The sequence below is a fragment of the Manis javanica genome, chromosome 6 (genome assembly GCF_040802235.1).
Source record: "Manis javanica isolate MJ-LG chromosome 6, MJ_LKY, whole genome shotgun sequence".
Lineage (NCBI taxonomy): Eukaryota > Metazoa > Chordata > Mammalia > Pholidota > Manidae > Manis > Manis javanica.
In genome coordinates, this window is record NC_133161.1 from 16,891,046 (window position 1) to 16,912,798 (window position 21,753).

The 21,753-nt window shown below is 37.8% G+C and overlaps 1 protein-coding gene across 9 annotated transcripts in view; it reads left to right on the plus strand.

Moving 5' to 3' along the window:
• CNOT4 (CCR4-NOT transcription complex subunit 4) overlaps positions 1–21,753 on the plus strand; it is a 135,648-nt gene that overhangs the window by 45,717 nt on the left and 68,178 nt on the right. The gene's annotated exons all lie outside the window — the stretch shown is intronic.

Genomic DNA, 21,753 nt, shown 5'->3' on the forward strand with positions numbered 1-21,753 from the left:
ATTTTTTTACTCTGATGAAATATTATAGTTCTAATCGCTTCATGTCCTCACTGACACTTGAAATTGTTAGGTTTACTGATTATAGCTACTCTGGTCACTGTATAGTGATGCCTTGTTGTAATTTTATTTTGCTACTTCCTAATGACCTGTGGTGCTGAGCATGTTAAGTGCTTACTGGCCATTTGTATAAATTGTATTGTCTTTTGTTATTAATTTGTAGGAGTTCTTACATATTTTGAATATAAATTTGTTGTCAAATATGTATTGTGAATGTTTTGTTGCAATATGTAGTTTGCCTTTTCACTTGATGAATGGTGTCCTTTGATGTGCAGAAGGCTTTACTTTTTTTTTTTTTTTTTTATTGACCAGGTTTATTCTTAGACCTAATACTCTCTATCAGTCAGTACTCAATGTCTAAGACCACACAAAGTCTGGGTCCAGTTCGTCCAGCCAGCCTTTTTTTTTTTTTTTTTTTTTTTTTTTTTTTTTGAGAGGGCATCTCTCATATTTATTGATCAAATGGTTGTTAACAACAATAAAATTCAGTATAGGGGGGTCAATGCTCAATGTACAATCATTAATCCATCTCAAGCCTAATTCTCGTCAGTCTCCAATCTTCTGAAGCATAACGAACAAGTTCTTACATGGTGAACGAATTCTTACATGGTGAACAGTACAAGGGCAGTCATCACAGAAACTTTCGGTTTTGATCATGCAATATGACCTATAAACCATCAGGTCAAATATGAATATTCATTTGATTTTTGTACTTGATTTATATGTTGATCCCACATTTCTCCTATTATTATTATTATTTTTATTTTTAATAAAATGCTGAAGTGGTAGGTAGATGCAAGATAAAGGTAGAAAACATAGTTTAGTGCTGTAAGAAGGCAAATGTAGATGATCAGATGATCAGGTGTGTGCCTATGGACTAAGTATTAATCCAGGCTAGACAAGGGCAGCAAGACATCCACGGATGCAGAAGATTTCTCTCAAAGCAGGGGGGGTGAGGTTCTGAGCCTCACCTCTGTTGATCCCCAAATTCTCACCTGATGGCCCCCCTGCGACTGTGCCTGTCTTAGGTTGTTCCTCCCTTGAGGAATCTTACCCGTCTCTGGCTAACCAGTCATCTTCCGGGGCCATACAGGGAAATGTAAAGTTGGTAAGTGAGAGAGAAGCCATATTGTTTGCAAAGGTTAGCTTTTTACTTCTTTGCAGATTTATGCCCTGTGGCTTCTATGCCCAGCACTTGTCTCGAGGTATCTTTACCACCTGGAGGAATTATGATACTCGGTAAATTCGATATGAGGCACGAATTCTATTTAAGGTTTGTAATTAGGAAGGAAGAAGAAAAGCTATAGATGTAGCATATGAAGGAAACTTGGGAGGATTGATTATTTCTTTGACATATCTTCTTGTATAGTACCTTAAGTATGTATAGGTTTTAAACTACTAACTAATTTGCACACACATATTGACATAATAGGAATACGGTGACATAAACAAAGCAAATCTATAATTACCAGCCATCTCCAGTGAAGCCAAGAAAACCATTTAGGCACCCTAGGCATTTGTGAAAATTTATCTATGATATGATGGATATTTTCCAACTGTACTTGAACCATCAGACAAATTAAAGCAGCCCATTTCTGGGATCTGTTCACATCCCATATGTTCTTTTAACCATAGATAGTCTATAGTCATGAGATTTTGGGGTGCTACAACTTGCACCCCTCCCAACTCCTGGTTGAGTTCCAACAGTACAGATCCAGTCAAATTCGTTGTCTCACTGTATGCACATGCCAGCCTAGACATCTCCCTCCTCCTTCTTATGGCAAGTCCAGGAGATGGTGGGCTGGATGCAGCCACAACCGCAGCATCGTCCGGATCCCTGTGGAGGCTTTTTGATGATCATCCCCCGGCACGAGTCCTCCAGAGAGTGCTGATGCCGGAAGCTCCTCCTCATATCGTATCTTAGTTCATTTTCTGGGTATCCAAGCTAGGCCTTGATCTTCTGCGTAGAAACAAACAGACCCTTTGCCCACACTTTGACATGCCCTCTATACCACTGTGCAGAACTCATTGGAGGTCAGCACACAGTAACTGCTTTTTTTTTTTTTTTTTTTTAATTAAGAGAAAGGAATATTATCAGAAAAGAGTACCTCCATAGCTGATCATCTGACACCCTTTAAGTGATCAACATTAAGGATATTTAAAGCATGCGTTGATCTTTGATTTACCAATAGTTTTATCCTGTTAAGGAGTAATCCCCCTTTTCTTTCTTTCTTTCTTTTTTTTTTTTTTTTAAATTTTTAATCTACACTTACCTGAAGAATACTATGTTTACTATGCTCTCCCCTATATCAGGTCCCCCCTAACAACCACATTACGGTTACTGTCCATCAGCTTAGCAAAATGTTGTAGAGTCACTACTTGTCCTCTCTGTGTTGTGCAGCCCACCCTCCCCTTTCTCCCTCCCCCCCATGCATGCTAATCTTAATACCCCCCTTCTTCTTCCCCCCCCTTATCCCTCCCTGCCCACCCATCCTCCCCAGTTCCTTTCCCTTTGGTACCTGTTAGTCCATTTTTGGGTTCTGTAATTCTGCTGCTGTTTTGTTCCTTCAGTTTTTCCTTTGTTCCTATACTCCTCAGATGAGTGAAATCATTTGGTATTTCTCTTTCTCCGCTTGGCTTATTTCACTGAGCATAATACTCTCCAGCTCCATCCATGTTGCTGCAAATGGTTGGATTTTTCCACTTCTTATGGCTGAGTAGTATTCCATTGTGTATATGTACCACATCTTCTTTATCCATTCATCTACAGATGGACATTTAGGTTGCTTCCAATTCTTGGCTATTGTAAATAGTGCTGCGATAAACATAGGAGTGCATCTGTCTTTCTCAAACTTGATTGCTGCGTTCTTAGGGTAAATTCCTAGGAGTGGAATTCCTGGGTCAAATGGTAGGTCTGTTTTGAGCATTTTGATGCACCTCCATACTGCTTTCCACAATGGTTGAACTAATTTACATTCCCACCAGCAGTGTAGGAGGGTTCCCCTTTCTCCACAGCCTCGCCAACATTTGTTGTTGTTTGTCTTTTGGATGGCAGCTATCCTTACTGGTGTGAGGTGATACCTCATTGTAGTTTTAATTTGCATTTCTCTGATAATTAGCGATGTGGAGCATCTTTTCATGTGTCTCTTGGCCATCTGTATTTCTTTTTTGGAGAACTTTCTGTTTAGTTCCTCTGCCCATTTTTTAATTGGGTTATTTGTTTTTTGTTTGTTGAGGCGTGTGAGCTCTTTATATATTCTGGACGTCAAGCCTTTATCAGATCTGTCATTTTCAAATATATTCTCCCATACTGTAGGGTTCCTTTTTGTTCTATTGATGGTGTCTTTCGCTGTACAGAAGCTTTTCAGCTTAATGTAGTCCCACTTGCTCATTTTTGCTGTTGTTTTCCTTGCCCGGGGAGATATGTTCAAGAAGAGATCACTCATGTTTATGTCTAAGAGGTTTTTGCCTATGTTTTTTTCCAAGAGTTTAATGGTTTCGTGACTTACATTCAGGTCTTTGATCCATTTTGAGTTTACCTTTGTATATGGGGTTAGACAATGGTCCAGTTTCATTCTCCTACATGTAGCTGTCCAGTTTTGCCAGCACCATCTGTTGAAGAGACTGTCATTTTGCCATTGTATGTCCATGGCTCCTTTATCAAATATTAATTGACCATATATGTTTGGGTTAATTTCTGGGGTCTCTAATCTGTTCCACTGGTCTGTGGCTCTGTTCTTGTGCCAGTACCAAATTGTCTTGATTACTATGGCTTTGTAGTAGAGCTTGAAGTTGGGGAGTGAGATCCCCCCTACTTTATTCTTCTTTTTCAGGATTGCTTTGGCTATTCGGGGTCTTTGGTGTTTCCATATGAATTTTTGAATTATTTGTTCCAATTCATTGAAGAATGTTGCTGGTAATTTGAGAGGGATTGCATCAAATTTGTATATTGCTTTCGGCAGGATGGCCATTTTGACGATATTAATTCTTCCTAGCCATGAGCATGGGATGAGTTTCCATTTATTAGTGTCCCCTTTAATTTCTCTTAAGAGTGACTTGTAGTTTTCAGAGTATAAGTCTTTCACTTCCTTGGTTAGGTTTATTCCTAGGTATTTTATTCTTTTTGATGCAATGGTGAATGGAATTGTTTTCCTGATTTCTCTTTCTATTGATTCGTTGTTAGTGTATAGGAAAGCTACAGATTTCTGTGTGTTGATTTTGTATCCTGCAACTTTGCTGTATTCCGATATCAGTTCTAGTAGTTTTGGAGTGGAGTCTTTAGGGTTTTTTATGTACAGTATCATATCATCTGCAAATAGTGACAGTTTAACTTCTTCTTTACCAATCTGGATTCCTTGTATTTCTTTGTTTTGTCTGATTGCCGTGGCTAGGACCTCCAGTACTATGTTAAATAACAGTGGGGAGAGTGGGCATCCCTGTCTGGTTCCCGATCTCAGTGGAAATGCTTTCAGCTTCTCGCTGTTCAGTATAATGCTGGCTGTGGGTTTATCATATATGGCCTTTATTATGTTGAGGTACTTGCCCTCTATTCCCATTTTGCTGAGAGTTTTTATCATGAATGGATGTTGAATTTTGTCAAATGCTTTTTCAGCATCTATGGAGATGATCATGTGGTTTTTGTCTTTCTTTTTGTTGATGTGGTGGATGATGTTGATGGATTTTCGAATGTTGTACCATCCTTGCATCCCTGGGATGAACCCCACTTGGTCATGGTGTATGATCCTTTTGATATACTGTTGAATTCTGTTTGCTAATATTTTATTGAGTATTTTTGCATCTACGTTCATCAGGGATATTGGTCTGTAATTTTCTTTTTTGGTGGGGTCTTTGCCTGGTTTTGGTATTAGGGTGATGTTGGCTTCATAGAATGAGTTTGGGAGTATTCCCTCTTCTTCTATTTTGTGGAACACTTTAAGGAGAATGGGTATTATGTCTTCTGTGTGTGTCTGATAAAATTCCGAGGTAAATCCGTCCGGCCCCGGGGTTTTGTTCTTGGGTAGTTTTTTGATTACTGTTTCAATTTCTTTGCTTGTAATTGGTTTGTTTAACTTTTGTGTTTCTTCCTTGGTCAGTCTTGGGAGGTTGTATTTTTCTAGGAAGTTGTCCATTTCTTCTAGGTTTTCCAGCTTGTTGGCATATAGGTTTTCATAGTAGTCTTTAATAATTCTTTGTATTTCTGTGGAGTCTGTCGTGATTTTTCCATTCTCATTTCTGATTATGTTGATTTGTGTTGACTCTCTTTTTCTCTTAATAAGTTGGGCTAGAGGCTTATCTATTTTGTTTATTTTCTCAAAGAACCAGCTCTTGGTTTCGTTGATTTTTGCTATTGTTTTATTCTTCTCAATTTTGTTTATTTCTTCTCTGATCTTTATTATGTCCCTCCTTCTGCTGACTTTAGGCCTCATTTGTTCTTCTTTTTCCAGTTTTAATAATTGTGATGTTAGACTATTCATTTGGGATTGTTCTTCCTTCTTCAAGTGTGCCTGGATTGCTATATACTTTCCTCTTAAGACTGCTTTCGCTGCATCCCACAGAAGTTGGGGCTTAGTGTTGTTGTTGTCATTTGTTTCTATATATTCCTTGATCTCTATTTTGATTTGTTCATTGATCCATTGATTATTTAGTAGCATGTTGTTAAGCTTCCATGTGTTTGTGAGCCTTTTTGTTTTCTTTGTAGAATTTATTTCTACTTTCATACCTTTGTGGTCTGAAAAATTGGTTGGTAGAATTTCAATATTGTGGAATTTACTGAGGCTCTTTTTGTGAGCTAGTATGTGGTCTATTCTGGAGAATGTTCCATGTGCACTTGAGAAGAATGTATATCCTGTTGCTTTTGGATGTAAAGTTCTATAGATGTCTATTAGGTCCATCTGTTCTAGTGTGTTGTTCAGTGCCTGTGTGTCTTTACTTATTTTCTGCCCGGTGGATCTATCCTTTGGGGTGAGTGGTGTGTTGAAGTCTCCTACAATGAATGCATTGCAGTCTATTTCCCTCTTTAGTTCTGTTAGTATTTGCTTCACATATGCTGGTGCTCCTGTATTGGGTGCATATATATTTAGAATGGTTATATCCTCTTGTTGGACTAAGCCCTTTATCATTATGTAGTGGCCTTCTTTATCTCTTGTTACTTTCTTTGTTTTGAAGTCTATTTTGTCTGATATTAGTACTGCAACCCCTGCTTTCTTCTCACTGTTGTTTGCCTGAAATATGTTTTTCCATCCCTTGACTTTTAGTCTATGCTTATCTTTGGGTTTAAGGTGAGTTTCTTGTAAGCAGCATATAGATGGGTCTTGCTTTTTTATCCATTCTATTACTCTATGTCTTTTGATTGGTGCATTAAGTCCATTTACATTTAGGGTGACTATTGAAAGATATGTACTTATTGCCATTGCAGGCTTTAGATTCGTGGTTACCAAAGGTTCAAGGTTAGCTTCTTTAGTATCTTACTGCCTAACTTAGCTCGCTTATTGAGCTGTTATATACACTGTCTGGAGAGTCTTTTCTTCTCTCCCTTCTTATTCTTCCTCCTCCCTTCTTCATATGTTGTGTGTTTTGTTCTGTGCTCTTTTTAGGGGTGCTCCCATCTAGAGCAGTCCCTGTAGGATGCCCTGTAGAGGTGGTTTGTGGGAAGCAAATTCCCTCAGCTTTTGCTTGTCTGGGAATTGTTTGATCCCACCATCATATTTAAATGATAGTCGTGCTGGATACAGTATCCTTGGTTCAAGGCCCTTCTGTTTCATTGCATTAAGTATATCATGCCATTCTCTTCTGGCCTGTAGGGTTTCTGTTGAGAAGTCTGATGTTAGCCTGATTGGTTTTCCTTTATAGGTGACCTTTTTCTCTCTAGCTGCCTTTAAAACTCTTTCCTTGTCCTTGATCCTTGCCATTTTAATTATTATGTGTCTTGGTGTTGTCCTCCTTGGATCCTTTCTGTTGGGGGTTCTGTATAATTCCATGGTCTGTTCGATTATTTCCTCCCCCAGTTTGGGGAAGTTTTCAGCAATTATTTCTTCAAAGACACTTTCTATCCCTTTTCCTCTTTCTTCCTCTTCTGGTATCCCTATAATACGAATGTTTTTCCTTTTGTATTGGTCACATATTTCTCTTAGTGTTGTTTCATTCCTGGAGATCCTTTTATCTCTCTCTATGTCAGCTTCTATACGTTCCTGTTCTCTGGCTTCTATTCCTTCAATGGCCTCTTGCATCTTATCCATTCTGCTTATAAATCCTTCCAGGGATTGTTTCACTTCTGTGATCTCTTTCCTGACATCTGTGATCTCCTTCCGGACTTCATCCCACTGCTCTTGCATTTTTCTCTGCATCTCATCCCACTGCTCTTGCATTTTTCTCTGCATCTCATCCCATTGCTCTTGCATTTTTTTCTGCATCTCTGTCAGCATGTTCATGATTTTTATTTTGAATTCTTTTTCAGGAGGACTAGTTAGGTCTGTCTCCTTCTCAGGTGTTGTCTCTGTGATCTTTGTCTGCCTGTAGTTTTGCCTTTTCATGGTGATAGAGATAGTCTGCAGAGCTGGTACAAGTGACCGCTGGAAGAGCTTCCCTTCTTGTTGGTTTGTAGCCTTTTCCTGGGAGAATAGCGACCTCTAGTGGCTTGTGCTGGGCAGCTGTGCGCAGACAGGGCTTCTGCTTCCTGCCCAGTTGCTTTGGGGTTTATCTCCACTGTTGCTGTGGGCTTGGCCTGGCTGGGGCTGTTCCTCCAAAATGGTGGAGCCCCGTTAGAGGGGGAGCAGCCAGGAGACTATTTATCTCCGTAAGGGGCCTCTGTGCTCCCTGCTGCCCAGGGGGTTAGAGTGCCCAGAGATCCCCAGATTCCCTGCTTCTGGTCTAAGTGACCTGTCCTGCCCCTTTAAGATTTCCAAAAAGCACTCTCCAAACCAAAACAACAACAGCAACAATGAGAGAGGGAACAGAAAGGAAAAAAAAAAGAAAAAACACGCGATTTTTTTTTTTTTTTTCCTCAGGTGCCGGTCCCAGGCACCCGCGCACTGGTCCTGCTGCCCTGTCTCCCTAGCACCAGGGTCCCTGTCCTTTCAAGGCTTCCAAAAAGCACCCACCCACCGGTCCCGCAGGGAAGGAACGCTCAATATTCTTGGTCCTCAGGCACTGGTCCCACGCACCCGCTCACCAGTCCCGCCGCCCTGCCTCCCTAGCACCGGGGTCCCTGTCCCTTCAAGGCTTCCAAAAAGCACTTGGCAAAAAGAGAGAAAAAAAAAGGGGAAAAACGCGCGATTTCTTCCGTCCTCAGGTGCTGGTCTCAGGCACCCACCCACCGGTCCCACAGGGAAAAATGCGGGATATTCTTTGTCCTCAGGTGCCGGTCCCAGGCACCCGCTCACCAGTCCCGCCGCCCTGCCTCCCTAGCACCGGGGTCCCTGTCCCTTTTAGGCTTCCAAAAAGCACTCGCAGAAAAGAGAAAAAAAAAAGGGGAAAAACGCGCGATTTCCTCTGTCCTCAAGTGCCGGTCTCAGGCACCCGCCCACCGGTCCCGCAGGGAAAAACGGGGGATATTCTTTGTCCTCAGGCGCCGGTCCCAGCCACCCGCTCACCAGTCCCGCCACCGTGCCTCCCTAGCACTGGGGTCCCCGTCCCTTCAAGGCTTCCAAAAAGCGCTTGCCAAAAAGAGAAAAAAAAAAAAAAAGGGGAAAAACGCGCGACCTCCTCTGTCCTCAGGCACCCGTCTCAGGCACCCGCCCCCAGGTCTCGCAGGGAGAAACGCGGGATATTCTTTGTCCTCCGGCGCCGTTCCCAGGCACCTCCTCACCGGTCCCGCCACCCTGCCTCCCCAGCAACGGGGGCCCGTCCCTCTAAGGCTTCCAAAAAGCGCTCGCCAAAAAAAAAAACTGCTCCGGTTTCTCTCCACCCGCCGGGAGCCGGGGGGAGGGGCGCTCGGGTCCCGCCGGGCTGGGGCTTGTATCTTACCCCCTTCACAAGGCGCTGGGTTCTTGCAGGTGTGGATGTGGTCTGGATGTTGTCCTGTGTCCTGTGGTCTCTATTTTAGGAAGATTTTTCTTTGTTATATTTTCATAGCTCTATGTGTTTTTGGGAGGAGATTTCCACTGCTCTACTCACGCCGCCATCTTGGCTCCCGCCCCAGAAGGCTTTACTTTTGAAGTCCATTTTTACCAGTTTTTAATTCTATACTTACTGCCTTTTGTGTGCCAATAAATCTTTTCTCTATCCAAAGTCATCCTGTTTTCCTAAAAACTTTATATTCTCATTTATTTTTAAATAGGTTATGTCTCTTTATTTTCAGGGGTTCTTCATATATTTGAGATGAGTTTTTTCAGCCGTACATAATTTGGCACTCACATTTAACTGGTGATTTATCTGAAATTATGTATGTGATGTTAGGTAGAGGTTCACTTTTTTACCACATAGATACTCAGTTTCTTCAATGTCATGTATGGAAAAGACCTGTCTTTCTCTTTTGATTTTATTGGTGTCTGTCCAGAAATTAAGTACCGCAGATGGCCTTACTGTTTTGATTACTGTAACTTTATATTAAGCCTTTAAGTCTGGTTGTGTAGCTCCCCAACTTTGTTCTTCAAGATTGCTTGAGTATTCTAGATTCTTTACATTTCCATATAAATTTTACAATCAGTTTTCCAATTTCTACCTAAAAAAGCCCATATGGATTTTGATTTGAATTGCATTGAGCGTATAATATACATTAATTTTTTTTTAAATTTTTTATTAAGGTATGATTGATATACACTCTTATGAAGGTTACACATGAAAAAACATTGTGGTTACTACATTTACCCATATTATCAAGTCCCCCACATGCCCCAATGCAGTCACTGTCCATCAGTGCAGGAAGATGCCACAGATTCACTATGTGCCTTCTCTGTGCTACACTGTTCTCTCCATGATCCCCCACACCATGTGTGCTAAACATAATACCCCTCAATCCCCTACTCCCTCCCTCCCCACCCACCCTCCCACATGCCTCCCCTTTGGTAACCACTAGTTCATTCTTGGAGTCTCTGAGTCTGCTGCCATTTTGTTCCTTCAGTTTTGCTTCATTGTAATACTCCACAAATGAGGGAAATCATTTGGCATTTGTCTTTCTCCACCTGGCTTATTTCACTGAGCATAATGTCCTCCGCCTCCATCCATGTTGTTGTGTATGGTAGGATTTGCTTCTTATGGCTGAATAGTATTCCATTGTGTTTATGTACCACATCTTCTTTATCCATTCATCTAGTGATGGACAGTTAGGTTGCTCATATCTTGGCTATTGTAAAAAGTGTTGCAATAAACATAGGGGTGCATATATCTTTTTGAATCTAAGAAGTTGTATTCTTTGGGTAAATTCCTAGGAGTGGGATTCCCGGGTCAAATGGTATTTCTACTTTTAGCTTTTTGAGGAACCTCCATATTGCTTTCCACAATGGTTGAACTAGCTTACATTTCCACCAGCAATGTAGGAGGGTTCCCCTTTCTCCACATCCTCACCAGCATTTGTTGTTCTTAGTCTTTTCAGTGCTGGCCATCCTAACTGGTATGAGGTGATGTCTCATTGTGGTTTTCATTTGCATTTCACTGATGATTAGTGATGTGGAGCATCTTTTCATGTGTCTGTTGGCCATGTGAATTTCTTCTTTGAAGAACTGTCTCTTCATATCCTCCACCCATTTTTTAATTGGGTTATTTGCTTTTTGGGTGTTGAAGCGTGTAAGTTCTTTATATATTTTTGATGTTAAATACTTGTCAGATATGTCATTTACAAATATATTCTCCCATCCTGTAGGATGCCTTTTTGTTCTGTTGATGGTGTCCTTTGCCGTACAGAAATTTTTTAGTTTGATGTAGTCCCATGAGTTCATTTTTGCTTTTCTTTCCCTTGTTCGAGGAGATGCATTCAAGAAGAAGTTGCTCATGCTTATATTCAGGAGATGTTTGCCCATGTTGTCTTCTAAGAGTTTTATGGTTTCATGACTTACATTCAAGTCTTTGATCAATTTCATGTTTACTTTTGTGTATGGGTTTAAACAATAATCCAGGTTCATTGTCTTGCATGTAGTTGTCCAGTTTTGCCAACACCAGCTGTTGAAGAGGCTGTCATTTCCCCATTGTATGTCCATGGCTCCTTTATCATATATTAATTGACCATATATGGTTGGATTTATATCAGGGCTCTCTAGTCTGTTCCATTGGTCTATGGGTCTGTTCTTGTGCCAGTACCAAATTGTCTTGATTACTGTGGCTTTGTTGTAGAGCTTGAAGTTGCGGAGCATAATTCCCCCTGCTTTATTCTTCCTTCTCAGGATTGCTTTGGCTATTTGAGGTCTTTTTTGGTTCCATATGACTTTTAAGACGATTTTCTCTAGTTTGTTGAAGAATGCTGTTGGTATTTTGATAGGAATTGCATTGAATCTATAGATTGCTTTAGGCAGAATGGTCATTTTGAGAATATTAATTATTCTTATCCATGAACACAAGATGTGTTTCCATTTATTGGTATCTTCTTTAATTTCTCTCGTGAGTGTCTTGTAGTTTCAAAGGTCTTTCACTTTCTTGGTTAGGTTTATGCCTAGGTATTTTATTCTTTTTGATGAATTTGTGAATGGTAAGGCTCATTTTCAGTCCATCCCATTTCATTAATTGCTTTCATAGATATAGCCGTTACCAGCTTGTATATAATTTTTCTATGAATCTGCATTTACAGTTATATTTGTGTATATGGAAAACACAATTTCTTTCTAAATGTAAAAACTGTTACACAGTACCTGCAATTAGCGTTTTTAATTTAGTAAGTTTGCATGTACAGATCTACCTTAGTCCTTTAAACTTTTATACAGTATTTCATATACCATAATTTTGCCATTGCCTATTGATAGACATTTAGGTTTCCAGTATTTTGCTGTTACAGACAATGCTGGAACTGTTTGCACATGCCTCCTCATTGAAATGTGCAACTATTTCTCTAAGGAAAATAAAGTGGAATTAGTAAATCAGAGAGAGTATATGGTTACCCTTGAAATTTTACCATTCTTATGTTTTAAAATCGGGGTTTATAGCAGTTTATCTTACATCACTCTCCCAACTGGTATGTTATTATTAAGTATTTTATCCTTGTTAAAGCTAAAAAATTATGTTATTCTATACAGAAATATGTTGATTCAGTTTATATGCATTTTTACCATATTCCTTCCTCACCATTCTTCTTTAATCTCTGACTGTCCTTCTGAGATCATTTTCTTCTTGAAGAACATGTTTAGAAGCTCCTTTAGTGGAAGGTCACTGGTAAATTGTCTATTTTTGTTTATTTGTTTTAATTTTTAATTTATTCTCCTTTTATTAATTTTAAACATACATGAATATTTTTAAACATACGTGAAAGTAGACCAAAGAATATAATGAAACCCATTTAATTTCATTGCTCAGTTTCCATAATTAAGGATATTTTGCTATTCTAGTTTCAACTTTCCCCATTCTGTGTGTCTTTCCTGCTGAGATATCCTATCAGGACGTCTGTAAATACTTCAGAATGTATCCTCCATAGAAAAGTTAAAAAAATAAATATAGCATCACTGTCATACTTAACAGTAATTCCTTAATATCATTTATTATTGATTAGTCCATGTGAAAATCTCAATTATCTCAAAAATTGTCACTTTAATTTACTCTCATTCTTAAGGGTTATTGTTTCCTAGGAGCACAATTGTAGGTCAACAGTAGTTTTCTCTCTGTAGCTTGAATGTATGTCTTTCCCTCCTGGCATCAGATGTTGGTTGTTGCGAAGTCTGCTGCAGTTCTAATTATTATTCCATTTGGTAAAGGATCATTTCATAATGACTGCTTTAAGATTCTTGTTGCCTTTAGTGTTCTGAGTTTTACTGTCTGTATCTGGGTGTGGGTTTGTTGATCTCCCTTGGGTATTTTATGCTTTATGGGCCTGGGGATTATTTTTAACTGTTGTAGTAGACTTGCAGCTATTATCTTTCTCTTAAGACTGAAAAAAATATATATATATATATTCATAAATAAAGTGTGTACCTATAAAACATGTGCAGTTTGATTATAAAGCAAACCTCTTTGTAACCACTTCTCAGGTTAAAAATAGAATTTCTGACCCTCATAAGAGTGTATATCAATAATATGTTAATAAAAAAAGGAAGAAGAAAAATCAGGGATGTAGGTGTACAGAAAAAAGGCCATATGAGGACACAGGAAGAAGATGGCTATGTGTAAACCAAGGAGAGAGGCCTCACAGAAACCAGCCCTGCTGGCACCTTGATCTTGAAGTTCCAGACTCCAGAACTGGAGAAAATAAATTCCTGTTGTTTAAGCCAAAAAAAAAAAAAAAAATAGCTTTGCCACAATTAAAAAAGATAAAATAAAAATAGAATTTCTATTTCAAGTACCTCAGAATACCACCTCCCCAGTATATGTCTTCCTGCTTATTGTCCTCTTCCTTCTATCCAGAGGCAATCACTGTCCTGACTTTGCACCTGTGGATTCCTATTATTTGTTGAAACTTATATGGCCACAGTTATATTCTTATTTCCTTTGCTCAATATTAAGTTTGTGAGATTCATCTAAGTTCTTGTATTACTGTCTATAGTCGTTTATTTTTTTAAAAGCTGTTTTTCATATATTGTTTCTTCTCCTTTCCTCTCCAGATATTCCCAGTGTGTGCATGGTGATCTTCTTTAGCTCTGGGAGGAGGCAGTTCCCTGCCTGGGCAAGTTCTCTGTGAATTCTGTGAGACTGAAGAAAGGCAAGGGCAAAAAGTTGGGGGTGAAATGGGCTACCACTTTTATTCTCATGGTGGTCATAGGAAGCTCGGTGCATGGAGCTGGCTCAAATGTGCTCCCCAGGCTGGCTGTAGGTTCTGTTCCCCAGCATGAGCTTAATCCTCTAGGCAGTAGGTCTGAGTCTCTCTTTGCTCCCTGCTCCCACACTTGGACTTAATTCTCCAGGAGCACCGGGGCTCCACGACTCTGTCTGCTCTCGCAGTGGCCCACCTCCCTGCTCCCATGCTCCAGGAGCAACTCTTGTGTGCTGGTTCCTGGTAACTGGCGGACGCCTGGCCAATTACATACCAGGAACACAGGCAGAGGAGAGAATGGGTGTTTCCTCTCTACCCCTCCCCTGGACAGGTATTCCCGTGACTGACCAGCAACTCTGTTGCTGGTAAATATCCCATAAATGTGCAAACATGCTCTTACTGTATACACAACGGGTGCTATTAAGGCTAGGTGGGAATCTTGGTCAGAAAGTTCCATTTTCCCTACACCTTCTTAATGATGTTTTACATTTCTCTGAAGCTTTGTTCATTTTTCTTCATTCTGTTTCTCTTTGGATCTATTGATTTTTGCCAGTTCATTCTTCTGCCAGTTGAAAAATATGGTTAGTCATTCTAAAGACTTTATTTACTTCAGTCATTGTACTTTCCAACTCCAAAATTTACATTTTGTTCTTTTTCTTTTCTTTTTTTAAAAATAATATCTATTTTTTTAACTAAAGTTACATCATCATATATTCCTTTACTTCTTTAATTATGATTTCCTTTAGTTCTTTGAACAGATTTAAAATGGCTCCTTTGACGTCCTTGCCTGTTAAACCCAACATCTGGTGGCTCTCACAGGCAATTTCTTTTGCTGCCTTTTTCCTGCTGTATAAGTTATACTTTGCTGGTTCTTTGCATGGTTTGTAATTTCTGGTAGGAAACTGGACATTTTACTCAATATTGTAGCAACTCTGGGTACTCCTCTCTTCATAGCTCTCCCAGGGCTTGTCATGCTTACTTGCTTATTTGTTTATAGAGAATGGGTAGATTCTTGTAGTGAAGTCTGGTTCTTTCTTGCAGTGTTAACCAGCTGGTGGTGTTCCTGGGGGGTGCAGATTTGGGAATGCCTATAGCACCTTGGGGTAACAGTGCTTTGGCAGGGCTCCCTCCCACTGTCTCTTTCCTTGACCACACCCAGACGTTAAGCTCCACTCATTGCCAGCTCACTGCTCTGTTGTTTTCAACAGTTCTCTAGAAGATATATTGCTTCTAGCTTGATCCCAAAAATTTGAGTTTACTTGAAGGGAGGGATAGTTTTGAGATCAGAGCTTAAACTTTGTTCTGACTCCAGGAGAGCACATCCCAGCTGTCTTATTCTCAAAGTCTCCCTATTCTTTTCTGTAAAGTAGCTGGTTTACAGTTTAGCTTGTACGTAACTTCTCCCATTTATCTTTTATCACTACCTCCATGGTTTTGAGATCGCTCTTAGGCTTCAACTTCACTCTTGCAAATAAAGTCATTTCCTTTGGAGGAGATTTTGAGCTATGTTTTAAGGCCTATTTCACCTACCTGACAAAATCACTGTCTCAGCTCTGACTCTGGCTCTGACTCTGGCGCTGAGTGGTGGGGACAGGGCTGTGCTTTTCTGTCTGTGTGACACCCCCTTGTTTAGTGACTGAGCACTTCTTCGGGGGTATATAGTAGACTTAGGTCTTCTTGTTTTGGCCTTTCCTGGTGTGGGGTCTTTGCTTTACAAAGTGGCTAGGTGGAAGGCTTTCTGGGTCCTAGTGTTTTCACATGAAGCAGCAACATAGGGCCACTTTTCCAAGAGTGGCAGTTGGGTGGAAGAGGAGCTCCCACGTATCAGTTGCACCTGGAATTTAGCTCCATCATCAGGTAGCTTTGGGCAGGATGAGAAATGCTGATGTTCTGCTCCTCCTGGGAAGATAGCTTTCTGACTGGTAACTCTGGTGAGGGGGGCCTTGTGGCTTGGCTACACCAGTCTGGAGTGAAATTTCAGTCTCAATGAGCTGGAAAGGGGAATGGAAAGAGAGAGGGAGCACATTTTGGTTCAAATACAACATAGTTTTCCTGTTTTTCCTGAATTTTAGTACGTTTTCTTGAGTAAGTATGGATCATTTCCAGATACTTTAAATGGTTGGTTTTAAATAATTTCACCAGTTTTGCTGGGAAGTGATTAATAGAGCTCTTTATACTGTCATGCTGAAAGTAGAACCCAGAGACCTTTTGAAAATTTAAGTATAATTCATTTCATTCCTTTTTTTAAAACTCTCTGGTCCTCATCATATATTTCACAAAGAAAGCCAACGTTCTAGCAGCCTATGATGAAAACCTCCAAGATCATGCACCCACTCCCCCAACACACACACATCTCTGAATTAATCTTAAGCTGTTCTTCCCCTTGTTTATTCTTGTCCAGCCATTCCGGATTTGCTGTTCTTCATGTACTTCAAGCTTGTTCCCTCTTTGGGGCTCTCTACTGACTTTTTCATGCCTGGCCTGTTTTTTTCTCAGATATGCATGGCTTATTCATTCACTTCCTTTAAAATGTTAACCTTTTCAATGAAGTCTATTCCAGCTGGCCTACTTAAATTGGAACCCCATCTCTCGTACATTCTACTTTCCCCCCACAACATTATCAACTTCTGCCATATTATTTAATTTATTGATTTATTATGACACTTGTTTAGATCTCCCAATTAAAAGTTAGGCAACAGGGTGGAGACTTTTGCCTGTTACAGTCTCTAATGAATCCCAAAAACCTGGACTAGAATTTGAACTGTAGTAAGAGTTTAATACCTATTTATGAATCACTGAATGAACAAAGATTTTTAAAAAACTATTAGAGTGGCAAAAATCTACATTGGCCAGCTGCTAACTTTCTAATAAAGTTAGAACCTTTTATGTAGGGGGACTAGTAAGTGTTATTGGCATACTGGATACAATTAAAACCAGTTGACTTTCTTGATAACAGACTAAATGTGCTTTTGCCTTCTTTAAAAAACTAATAATTTTTTTAAGTTCTGTTTATTATGCTTTGTCATAGATGTCTTACAAACTTTTAAATTAGATACTTTCATGTGAACCATTTTAAATGTGTTTGGAAACCTTTTTATTTAAAGGAAACTTATAGTAAATATTTTTCTTTTAAAATTCATTTTTTCCCATAAGTTATCAATTTGAATTTTCAAAGTGTTAGGTGTCTTAATATTTGTTTGGAAAGGTTGCATTTCTTCATGGCTTTGATTTGAATATTTTGTCATCTTCGCTGTCTTTGTGAAATATGTGCCTAACTCAGAAATAATGGACAACTTAGAGTGTTGTTTACTATTTTTGAAGAGAGTTGTCAGTCATAACTGATATATCACAAATAATTTATTCCTTTTATTTATTATTAATTCATCAAATACATTAGTTCTTACTCTTTGCCAGCAGCCATTTCCAGCTGTGTAGATGTGATGCACTAGGTGATTTCTCTGCTCTCCTGATGCTTCCATTCCAGTGAGAATAGACTGATTATTAAAGAAACAAGAATTTTATAGTTAAAAAACAGTGATTAAGTGAAATATAACCTGTGTGGTATTTTACCTATATTACAGGTTTTTAAAAATGTTAGTTTACATAGTTCTCTATATATATTGGATTGAATATGATTTTTATGGAAACTTAAGGTGCTATTCTAGATACTGTTGATAGTGTGTGTGCTTCTATATTTCATATCTATAAATACCTTTCCGTTATGTGTAATTACAGTGTATATGTAATTCCAAGTATATTGTATATTCAGGAGTAAACTTTCTATGTAACTACTCAGTGGAGTTGTAGCATACACACATATAACTGAGCACAATTTCAGCCACCAGATTGGCCAGAAAATTAAAGGGTTAACTGATTTTAGGCATCAAATTCATAAACCACACTTTTGGGAAAAAAAATTGTTACGTACTCCATTTAGCTGTGTATAGCATATATTTTTCTCTTTTGTTTTTATCATAAAATTTATGTAATAGAATATGCCATTTCAAAATGTTTTAAGTGTATAAATCAGCATCATTAAGTACATTCACAATGTTGGGTAATTATCACCACTTTCTATTGGTAAAAGCTTTTTATCACTCCAAACAGAAACTGTTCCCTTTAAGCAATAACTCTGATTCCCCATTCCCCCATCTGTTTGTAACTTCTATTCTACTTTCTGTGTCAGTGGATTTGCCTGTTTCAAGTACAAGTATCTGTTGGGAGTCCCTGCTTTCAGTTCTCTCAGTGTATACCCAGAAATGGCATTGCTGGATCACACTACTAATTCTATGTTAATTTTTTGAGGAACCACTACTGTTTTCCATAACAGCTGCCCTGCTTTGTATTTGATAGTATATTGTTATATAGATCTGTTGAACAGGGTCCTAAGCACAAAACCATCTATGAAGCACTTTATGAATGATAAACTATTTTTTAGCATGATTTTTAGTGTATAATTTTTATTTTGTGTACTTTGCATGGTATATGAGAATTTTAGTGATTCACGAACATTATGTATGTCAGAATTTATGCTATGTTGTGCTATTGCAGATGATATGGAGGGCAAGAACTCAGATAATGAGGTCAGGATTTCCTATAGAATTTAAATTTTTGAAAAACTAATGTCATTTTTACTTTCTATACATTTGAATTCCGTACCCAGGGATATGCAGCTGCAATATCAGTAAGTCATAACTTAGGTCTTACCATGTTGGAAAGGGCATGGGTTTTGAAGTTGGCAATCTTATTTTTGAATTGTGTCTTTAACACTTAAAGGCTGGGTCACTGGTTAGCCTCAGTTTTATCTTTTATAAAGGGGAAAGTATGTTCTTACCAAGTTGAGGATCAGGTAATGTGAGGGAAAACGAACTTTTTTTTCCCCAAGATTACTGAATGAGAAACTGATCACTTCTGTCCTAAGAACCCTTATACCTCATCTAGAAAGCCATTGAGTTTACTTCCCTTTTTCATTTAAAAATGTTTATTTCTGTGTTCTTGTAACTTTGTCTTATTGCTTCAGTTCATTGTCTTTTATTTTTATATTAGTTGACTGGCTAATGAAATAAAATTGTTCTTTCCTAAATGAAAATTTGGGCTAGGGTATTTGGAGGAGAGAGAGTTTATTTCAAAGGTTATTTTAAGTTTAGTTCAGTGGGATTACATAGAAGAAATTCCTTTAAATTTTGCATCTTTTAGCATTTTTCAGATTGAATCCTAGAGGTATTAAATGTCTTATTTGATTGTATAGCTACTTACTGAAAGATATGATGCAGAAAGCATGTCTTTTACCTAGTATTCCAGTATTGACAACATCAGACTCCCACATTTTACTCCTTACGTGTTTATGCTTGCCAGCTGGCTTGCCTGGCGTCTCTCCATGGTGCTAAAAGTAAGTGTACAAAATGTACTTGCTTTTGTATTAACCATCTTAAGGGACTTACTGCTCTTTGTCCATTTTTTTCCTCTCTCTAAACCAGAAGATACATACTTCTGCAAACTTTTATAAAATCAAAAGACAGATGCAATCAATAAGCAAAATCTCTGTCATCTTTTATTTATAGTATTTTATTTTCTAGAGTATTTTTCAGTTTTTAAATCCCAGTGTATTGTTTCCTTCCCAGTATCCCACAAATTGCTTCACTAAAAAGTCTAATAAACTATAGTTATGGAAATAATGTCTTAAATCAAAAGTACATTTAGAAGTATAGACAGCATCCTTCTATTAGTTTTCTTTTGGTAGAATCTATGTTTGAGTCTGTGTTTTCTATAGATACAGTTCTGGGATATTTAAGCTGGAGGTAAGACATCTGCTCTAACCCCCTCATATTATATATGATGAAACAGTGGCAAACTGAGTCTGCAGCCTAGGATTCCTGGATTGTTTATGAATATATACACCATTTATTTCTTTTAAAAAAACCTTTTATTTTTTTATATAGATTCACATGAACATATTTCATTTTATCTTCTAACCACTAGTGAAAGACTTAATTTAATTTTCTGAAAGGAGATGAAGATAGTTGCCCTCTTTTTTTTTAAATTTTGGTTTTGAATTATAAAAACAATATGTTTATTATAAAAATTCAAATAATAAAGATTTTTTTGAAAATAAAATAGTCTACTTACCTCCATTTTATCTTCTGTAATATGGTTGCATTGTGGTATATAACCTTTTTATATGCTTAATTTCCTTAGAGAAACACATCAAATATATACACATATATACAGGTTTATATATTTATATGGAAATAATTGTATATTTATGTTAGTCTCCAGCTTGCTTTTTAAAAATAAAAGTAATAACTATATAATAGGTATCTTCTGATTCAAAGCATTATCTGCCTTATGGCTGTATCATTATTTACTTAATGATTTCCCAACTGATGGACAGTTACTTTGTAGTTTTCTATTCTCGTGAACAGTGCTGCAGAACATAGCGAAGTACTTGGTGGAAATGTGTGAGTTTCTTGGATGGCATTAAGGAGTGGTTAAAAGCACAGATTCTGGGGCTGAAACTTGTAGAATGATTCTAGGCTGCACCACTAAATAGTTATACAACTTACAACCAGGTATTTTTCGTGCTCCCATTTCCTTTTTGCAGCGAGGAAGTTATTTGATCATTGATAAGCTCTACTGTGTAGGGAGACTAACTTCCATTGATAGGCCTTTGGAGAAGAAATGCTATCTCCCTGTTACTAACTAAAGAGGTTGATCATCTTTTCATATGTTGTGATTTTTATTCTTCTGTGAAATACTCATTCTGTTCTCATTTTTTTTCTTCTGATTTATTTGCCTTTTGAAAATTGATTTGTAGGATTTCTTTATATATTCTTGACACTAACTCTTCACTGTATATAGTGAATATATCCTTTATTTTGTTGGCTTGCTTTTAATTTTTTTCTTTACACAATGTTAAGTCAGTCGTGTTTCTTTTATGGCTTCTAAATTTCTGTTTTTGCTTAGACCTTCTGTATTCCAAGATTTTTAAAAAGTGTGTTGTTTTCGTCTAACACTTAATAGTTCATTTCAGTGTACAGCTCTTTAGACAGATCATATAGGATTTATTTTGATTGAAATGTGAGATAATATACTGTTTTTTCCCCTTAAAGTGGATATACCAGTATCTTGTTACAACTTATAAATTGGTCTGTCCTTGCCATATTAATTTGTAATGACACCTTTATGAGATACTAAAATCTCACAAATTCATGGTTCTATTTGTAGAATTAGTTTCTTTGATCTTTTGTCTATTTTTGTATCAGTATCAAATTATTCAAATCACTGTAACTTTGTAGTAATGTTTCATATCTTAAAGCCCAAATTCCCACATTTCCCCTCCAGAAGTTCTGAAGTAGATCTCATGTATCTAGTCTTTTATGTAAACTTTAGTTTCATCAAATTACATAAAAACAAAAAATCCTCCATTATTTTGATAGGAATTCCACTGAGTTATGTTTTGACCCAAATCAAAATTTTATCATTTTTTAACCTATAGTGATTTCAGTCTAACGTTTTTATTTAACAGTGACTAGCCTAAATTGTTACTCAAAGATTTTCAACTCTCCATAATCTAAAAAGCTAAATTATGTAATTTTTCAGAAGACTTATGGAGGTCTATTTGGTCTCTTCCTTTTCCCTGTTTTTTTGTAGCATTACCATAGGAATACTTGTATTCTATTTAACATGTACTTATTTTCCCATAAGTTTTTGCTGGCATATTAATACATATTTAATTGTAAACAATTAGGTTCTGAGTCATATTTTTTTCAGCCTTTGTTTTCTGTGGTGAGGTATATTAACATGTAATTATAGATGACTGTAGACTCTCTTTCATTGGGGTTATTTTTTAAATTGTGACACATTTTTTAATACTGTAA